This window comes from Arachis stenosperma, chromosome 2 (assembly GCF_014773155.1).
Source record: "Arachis stenosperma cultivar V10309 chromosome 2, arast.V10309.gnm1.PFL2, whole genome shotgun sequence".
Taxonomy (NCBI): Eukaryota; Viridiplantae; Streptophyta; class Magnoliopsida; order Fabales; family Fabaceae; genus Arachis; species Arachis stenosperma.
Window position 1 is genome coordinate 90,958,161 of NC_080378.1, and position 8,553 is coordinate 90,966,713.

Here is an 8,553-nt window from a genome sequence, read left to right on the forward strand (position 1 = left end):
GCCCAAACTGGCATAAAAGCTGGCGTTTAACTCCAAGGAGAGTCTCTACACGAAAATGCTTCATTGCTCAGCCCAAGCACACACCAAGTGGGCCCGGAAGTGGATTTTTATGTCATTTACTCATCTCTGTACACCTTAGGCTACTAGTTTTCTATAAGTAGGACCTTTTACTATTGTATTTTGATCTGGAGATCTTTGAATCTTTTGATCACTGGGAGGCTGGCCTCACGGCCATGCCTAGACCTTGTTCTTATGTATTTTCAACGGTGGAGTTTCTACACACCATAGATTAAGGTGTGGAGCTCTGCTGTACCTCGAGTATTAATGCAATTACTATTGTTCTTCTATTCAATTCCGCTTGTTCTTGTTCCAAGATATCACCTGTTCTTCAACTTGATGAATGTGATGATCCGTGACACTCATCATCATTCTCACTTATGAACAAAGTGACTGACAACCACTCTTGTTCTACAAGCATACGAGGCTTAGTGAATATCTCTTGGATTCCTGATACACGATGCATGGTTGATCGCCTGACAACCGAGTGCTCGCCTGACAAACGAGCCAGCCATTTCGTGAGATCAGAGTCTTCGTGGTATAGGCGAGAACTGATGGCGGCATTCAAGAGAATCCGGAAGGTCTAAACCTTGTCTGTGGTATTCTGAGTAGGATTCAATGATTGAATGACTGTGACGTGCTTCAAACTCCTAGCAGGCGGGGCGTTAGTGACAGACGCAAAAGAATCGATGGATTTTATTCCGGCCTGACCGAGAACCGACAGCTGATTACCCATGCTGTGACAAAGCATAGGCAACATTTTCACTGAGAGGATGGGAGGTAGCCACTGACAACGGTGAAACCCTACATGAGCTTGCCATGGAAAGGAGTAAGAAGGATTGGATGAAGACTGTAGGAAAGCAGAGAGACGGAAGGGAAGGCATCTTCATACGCTTATCTGAAGCTCTCATCAATGATATACATAAGTATCCCTATCTTTATCTTTATGCTTTATTCGTTTATCACTATACCCATTTGAGTCTGCCTGACTGAGATTTACAAGGTGACCATAGCTTGCTTCATACCAACAATCTCCGTGGGATCGACCCTTACTCGCGTAAGGTTTATTACTTGGACGACCCAGTGCACTTGCTGGTTAGTTGTGCGAAGTTGTGTTTATGCCATGGTATTGTGCACCAAGTCTTTGGAGCCATTACTAGGGATTGTTTGTGTAAAAGTAGTGATCACAATTTCGTGCACCAGTTGTCAGTCACTTTGTTCATAAGTGAGAATGATGATGAATGTCACGGATCATCACATTCATCAAGTTGAAGAATAAGTGATATCTTGGACAAAGAACAAGCGGAATTGAATAGAAGAACAATAGTAATTGCATTAATACTCGAGGTACAACAGAGCTCCACACCTTAATCTATGGTGTGTAGAAACTCCACCGTTGAAAATACATAAGAACAAGGTCTAGGCATGGCCGTGAGGCCAGCCCCCAAATGATCTAAAAACTAGATGTCCAAAGATGATCAAAGGATCTAAATTAATCCAAAGATGAAAATACAATAGTAAAAGGTCCTACTTATAGAGAACTAGTAGCCTAGGGTGTACAAAGATGAGTAAATGACATAAAAATCCACTTCCGGGCCCACTTGGTGTGTGCTTGGGCTGAGCAATGAAGCATTTTCGTGTAGAGACTCTTCTTGGAGTTAAACGCCAGCTTTTATGCCAGTTTGGGCGTTTAACTCCCACTTTGGTGCCAGTTCCGGCGTTTAACGCTGGGATTTCTGAAGGTGACTTTGAACGCCGGTTTGGGCCGTCAAATCTTGGGCAAAGTATAGACTATCATATATTGCTGGAAAGCCCAGGATGTCTACTTTCCAACGCCGTTGAGATCGCGCCAATTGGGCTTCTGTAGCTCCAGAAAATTCACTTCGAGTGCAGGGAGGTCAGAATCCAACAGCATCTGCAGTCCTTTTCAGTCTCTGAATCAGATTTTTGCTCAGGTCCCTCAATTTCAGCCAGAAAATACCTGAAATCACAGAAAAACACACAAACTCATAGTAAAGTCCAGAAAAGTGAATTTTAACTAAAAACTAATAAAAATATACTAAAAACTCAACTCAAACTACTAAAAACATACTAAAAACAATGCCAAAAAGCGTATAAATTATCCGCTCATCACAACACCAAACTTAAATTGTTGCTTGTCCCCAAGCAACTGAAGATCAAATAAGATAAAAAGAAGAGAATATGCAATGAATTCCAAAAACATCTATGAAGATCAGTATTAATTAGATGAGCGGGGCTTTTAGCTTTTTGCCTCTGAACAGTTTTGGCATCTCACTCTATCCTTTGAAATTCAGAATGATTGGCTTCTTTAGGAACTCAGAATCCAGATAGTGTTATTGATTCTCCTAGTTAAGTATGATGATTCTTGAACACGGCTACTTTATGAGTCTTGGCCGTGGCCCAAAGCACTCTGTCTTCCAGTATTACCACCGGATACATACATGCCACAGACACATAATTGGGTGAACCTTTTCAGATTGTGACTCAGCTTTGCTAGAGTCCCCAATTAGAGGTGTCCAGGGTTCTTAAGCACACTCTTTTTGCCTTGGATCACAACTTTATTTCTTTCTTTTTCTTTCTTTTTCTCTTTCTTTTTTCGCTTTTTCTTCTCCCTTTTTTTTTCGCTTGCTTTTCTTCTTTTTTTTTTTTTGTATTCACTGCTTTTTCTTGCTTCAAGAATCATTTTTTTTTTATGATTTTTCAGATCCTCAGTAACATGTCTCCTTTTTCATCATTCTTTCAAGAGCCAACATTCATGAACCACAAATTCAAAAGACATATGCACTGTTTAAGCATACATTCAGAAAACAAAAGTGTTGCCACCACATCAAAATAATTAAACTGTTATAAAATTCAAAATTCATGCAATTCTTCCCTTTTTCAATTAAGAGCATTGTTTATTTAAGAAAGGTGATGGATTCATAGGACATTCATAACTTTAAGGCATAAACACTAAGACACTAATGATCATAAGACAAAAACATGGACAAACATAAAGCACAATTTTTCGAAAAACAAGAAAATAAAGAACAAGGAGATTAAAGAACGGGTCCACCTTAGTGATGGCGGCTTGTTCTTCCTCTTGAAGGTCTTATGGAGTTCTTGAGCTCCTCAATGTCTCTTCCTTGTCTTTGTTGCTCCTCTCTCATGATTATTTGATCTTCTCTAATTTCATGGAGGAGGATGGAATGTTCTTGGTGCTCCACCCTTAGTTGTCCCATGTTGGAACTCAATTCTCCTAGGGAGGTGTTCAGTTGCTCTCAATAGTCTTGTGGAGGAAAGTGCATCCCTTGAGGCATCTCAGGGATCTCATGATGAGAGGGGTCTCTTGTTTGCTCCATCCTTTTCTTGGTGATGGGCTTGTCCTCATCAATGAGGATGTCTCCTTCTATGTCAACTCCTACTGAATAACAGAGGTGACAAGTGAGATGAGGAAAGGCTAGCCTTGCCAAGGTAGAGGACTTGTCCGCCACCTTATAGAGTTCTTGGGATATAACCTCATGAACTTCCACTTCTTCTCCAATCATGATGCTATGGATCATGATGGCCCGGTCTAGAGTAACTTCGGACCGGTTGCTAGTGAGAATGATTGAGCGTTGGATAAACTCCAACCATCCTCTAGCCACGGGTTTGAGGTCATGCCTTCTCAATTGAACCGGCTTCCCTCTTGAATCTCTCTTCCATTGGGCGCCCTCTTCACAAATGTCAGTGAGGACTTGGTCCAACCTTTGATCAAAGTTGACCCTTCTAGTGTAAGGATGTTCATCTCCTTGCATCATGGGCAAGTTGAATGCTAACCTTACATTTTCCGGACTAAAATCCAAGTATTTCCCCCGAACCATAGTAAGCCAATTCTTTGGATCCGGGTTCACACTTTGATCATGGTTCTTGGTGATCCATGCATTGGCATAGAACTCTTGAACTATCAAGATTCCGACTTGTTGAATGGGGTTGGTGAGAACTTCCCAACCTCTTTTTCGGATCTCATGTCGGATCTCCGGATATTCACTCTTTTTGAGTGAAAAAGGGACCTCGGGGATCACCTTCTTCAAGGCCACAACTTCATAGAAGTGGTCTTGATGCACCCTTGAGATGAATCTCTCCATCTCCCATGACTCGGAGGTGGAAGCTTTTGCCTTCCCTTTCCTCTTTCTAGAGGTTTCTCCGACCTTGGATGCCATAAATGGTTATGGAAAAACGAAAAAGCAACGCTTTTACCACACCAAACTTAAAAGGTTTGCTCGTCCTCGAGCAAAAGAAGAAAAAGAGAGTAGAAGAAGAAGAAAGAGGGAATGGCTTTTGTGTTCGGCCAAGAGGGGAAGAAGTGGTGTTTAGGTTGTGTGAAAATGAAGGGTGAAGAGGGGTTTATATAGGAATGGGGGAGGGGTAAGGTTCGGTCAAGTGAGGGTGGGTTTGGGTGGGAAAGTGGTTTGAATTTGAATGGTGAGGTAGGTGGGGTTTTATGAAGGATGGATGTGAGTGGTGAAGAGAAAGATGGGAGTTGATAGGTGAAGGGTTTTTTTGGGGAAGAGGTATTGAGGTGATTGGTGAATGGGTGAAGAAGAGAGAGAGTGGTGGGGTTGGTGGGGATCCTGTGGGGTCCACAGATCCTGAGGTGTCAAGGAAAAGTCATCCCTGCACCAAATGGCATGCAAAATCACGTTTTGAGCCAATTCTGGCGTTAAACGCCGGGCTGGTGCCCATTTCTGGCGTTTAACGCCAGGTTCTTGCCCTTTTCTGGCGTTTAACGCCAGTCTGGTGCCCCTTTCTGGCGTTAAACGCCCAGAATGGTGCCAGACTGGGCGTTAAACGCCCAACTGCTAGCCTTATTGGCGTTTAAACGCCAGTAAGTTCTTCCTCCAGGGTGTGCTGTTTTTCTTCCTGTTTTTCATTTTGTTTTTGCTTTTTTTATTGATTTTGTGACTTCTCATGATCATCAACCTACAAAAAACATAAAATAACAAAGGAAAATAGATAAAATATAATCATTGGGTTGCCTCCCAACAAGCGCTTCTTTAATGTCAGTAGCTTGACAGGGGGCTCTCATGGAGCCTCACAGATACTCAGAGCAATGTTGGAACCTCCCAACACCAAACTTAGAGTTTGATTGTGGGGGTTCAACACCAAACTTAGAGTTTGGTTGTGGCCTCCCAACACCAAACTTAAAGTTTGACTGTGGGGGCTCTGTTTGACTCTGATTTGAGAGAAGCTCTTCATGCTTCCTCTCCATGATGACAGAGGGATATCCTTGAGCCTTAAACGCAAAGGATTCTTCATTCACTTGAATGATCAGTTCACCTCCATCAACATCAATCACAGCCTTTGCTGTGGCTAGGAAGGGTCTGCCAAGGATGATGGTTTCATCCATGCACTTCCCAGTCTCTAGGACTATGAAATCAGCAGGGATGTAACGGTCTTCAATCTTTACCAAAACATTCTCTACAAGTCCATGAGCTTGTTTTCTTGAATTGTCTGCCATCTCTAGTGAGATTCTTGCAGCTTGTACCTCAAAGATCCATAGCTTCTCCATTACAGAGAGAGGCATGAGGTTTACACTTGACCCTAAGTCACACAGAGCCTTCTTGAAGGTCATGTTGCCTATAGTACAAGGTATTGAAAACTTCCCAGGATCTTGTCTCTTTTGAGGTAATTTCTGCCTAGACAAGTCATCCAGTTCTTTGGTGAGCAAAGGGGGTTCATCCTCCCAAGTCTCATTTCCAAATAACTTGTCATTTAGCTTCATGATTGCTCCAAGGTATTTAGCAACTTGCTCTTCAGTGACATACTCATCCTCTTCAAAGGAAGAATACTCATCAGAGCTCATGAATGGCAGAAGTAAGTCAAATGGAATCTCTATGGTCTCATTTTGAGCCTCAGATTCCCATGGTTCCTCATTAGGGAACTCTGTGGAGGTTAGTGCACGCCCATTGAGGTCTTCCTCAGTGGCGTCCACTTCCTCTCTTTCCTCTCCAGATTCGGCCATGTTTATGGCCTTGCACTCTCCTTTTGGATTTTCTTCTGTATTGCTTGGGAGAGTACTAGGAGGGAGTTCAGTAATTTTCTTGCTCAGCTGTCCCACTTGTGCCTCCAAGTTCCTAATGGAGGACCTTGTTTCATTCATGAAACTTTGAGTGGTTTTGATTAGATCAGAGACCATGGTTGCTAAGTCAGAGGGGTTCTGTTTAGCATTCTCTGTCTGTTGCTGAGAAGATGATGGAAAAGGCTTGCCATTGCTAAACCTGTTTCTTCCACCATTATTGTTGAAACCTTGTTGAGGTCTCTCTTGATTCTTCCATGAGAAATTTGGGTGATTTCTCCATGAAGAATTATAGGTGTTTCCATAGGGTTCTCCTAGGTAATTCACCTCTTCCATTGAAGGGTTCTCAGGATCATAAGCTTCTTCTTCAGATGAAGCATCCTTAGTACTGCTTGGTGCATTTTGCATTCCAGACAGACTTTGAGAAATCAAATTGACTTGTTGAGTCAATATTTTATTCTGAGCCAATATGGCATTCAGAGTATCAATCTCAAGAACTCCTTTCTTCTGATTAGTCCCATTGTTCACAGGATTCCTTTCAGAAGTGTACACGAATTGGTTATTTGCAACCATTTCAATTAGCTCTTGAGCTTCTGTAGGCGTCTTCTTCAGATGAAGAGATCCTCCAGCAGAGCTATCCAAAGACATCTTGGATAGTTCAGAGAGACCATCATAGAAAATACCTATGATGCTCCATTCAGAAAGCATGTCAGAAGGACATTTTCTGATCAATTATTTGTATCTTTCCCAAGCTTCATAGAGGGATTCTCCATCCTTCTGTCTGAAGGTTTGGACTTCCACTCTAAGCTTACTCAATTTTTGAGGTGGAAAGAACTTTGCCAAGAAGGCATTGACTAGCTTTTCCCAAGAGTTCAGGCTTTCTTTAGGTTGTGAGTCCAACCATATCCTAGCTCTGTCTCTTACAGCAAAAGGGAATAGCAGAAGTCTACAGACCTCAGGGTCAACCCCATTAGTCTTGACAGTGTCACAGATTTGCAAGAATTCAGCTAAGAACTGATGAGGATCTTCCAATGGAAGTCCATGGAACTTGCAATTCTGTTGCATTAGAGAAACTAATTGAGGCTTAAGCTCAAAGTAGTTTGCTCCAATGGCAGGGATAGAGATGCTTCTCTCATAGAAGTCGGGAGTAGGTGCAGTAAAGTCACCCAGCACCTTCCTTGCATTGTTGGCATTGTTGTTGTTTTCGGCTGCCATGTGTTCTTCTTCTTTGAAGAATTCGGTTAGGTCTTCTACAGAGATTTGTGCTTTAGCTTCTCTTAGCTTTCGCTTTAAGGTCCTTTCAGGTTCAGGGTCAGCTTCAACAAGAATGCCTTTGTCTTTGTTCCTGCTCATATGAAAGAGAAAAGAACAAGAAAATGTGGAATCCTCTATGTCACAGTATAGAGATTCCTTGAGGTGTCAGAGGAAAAGAAAAATAGAAGAAAGAGGTAGAAGAATTCGAACTTAGTGAGACAGAGTTCGAATTGTGCATTGAAGAGGAGTGATACTCCATAAATAGAAGGATGTGAGAAGAGGGGAAGAAATTTCGAAAATTAAATTAAAAAGATTTTAAAAACATTTTGAAAAATTTTAATTGATTTTCGAAAACCAAGAGTGAGAAAGAAATCAAGTAATTTTTGAAAAAGATTTTGAAATTAGAAGTTAAAAAGATATGATTGAAAACTATTTTGAAAAAGATGTGATTAAAAAGATATGATTGAAAAGTTATGGTTTTAAAACAATTTTAAAAAGACTTGCCTATCAAGAAAAGATATGATTCAAACATTAAACCTCTCTCAACAGAAAAGGCAACATACTTGAAATGTTGAATCAAATCATTAATTGTTAGCAAGGATCTTTGCAAAAGGAAAGAAATTGATTTTGAAAACATTTGATTGAAAAGATTTGATTTTGAAAAACCTTGAAAACTTGAAAAAATCTGAATTAAAAACAGAATCTTCCCTCTTGTGCCATCCTGGCGTTAAACGCCCAGAATGGTGCACATTCTGGCGTTTAACGCCCAATGCACTACCTTTTTGGGCGTTAAACGCCCAACCAGGCACCCTGGCTGGCGTTTAAACGCCAGTCTGTCCTTCTTCACTGGGCGTTTTGAACGCCCAACTTTTTCTGTGTAATTCCTCTGCAGTATGTTCTGAATCTTCAATTCTCTGTATTATTGACTTGAAAAGACACAAATTAAAAATATTTTTGGATTTTTAATAATGAGGAATAATCAAAATGCAACCAAAATCAAATAACAATGCATGCAAGACACCAAACTTAGCAGTTTGTATACTATTGACACTAACAAAATGAGAATGCACATGAGAAACAACAAAACACTCAAGTCAAGAGAATTCAAAGATCAGAGCAAGGAAATCATCAAGAACAACTTGAAGATTAATGAAGACACATGCATGAATTCGAAAAATGCAAGA

General features: G+C 41.1%; 1 non-coding gene across 1 annotated transcript; it reads left to right on the forward strand.

The window, feature by feature from the left end:
- The first annotated feature begins 6,817 nt into the window (after positions 1–6,817).
- LOC130964715 (small nucleolar RNA R71) lies at positions 6,818–6,925 on the forward strand. The gene has a single exon (XR_009080792.1). It is a non-coding gene; the product is annotated as a small nucleolar RNA R71 (small nucleolar RNA).
- Positions 6,926–8,553: the final 1,628 nt, after the last annotated feature.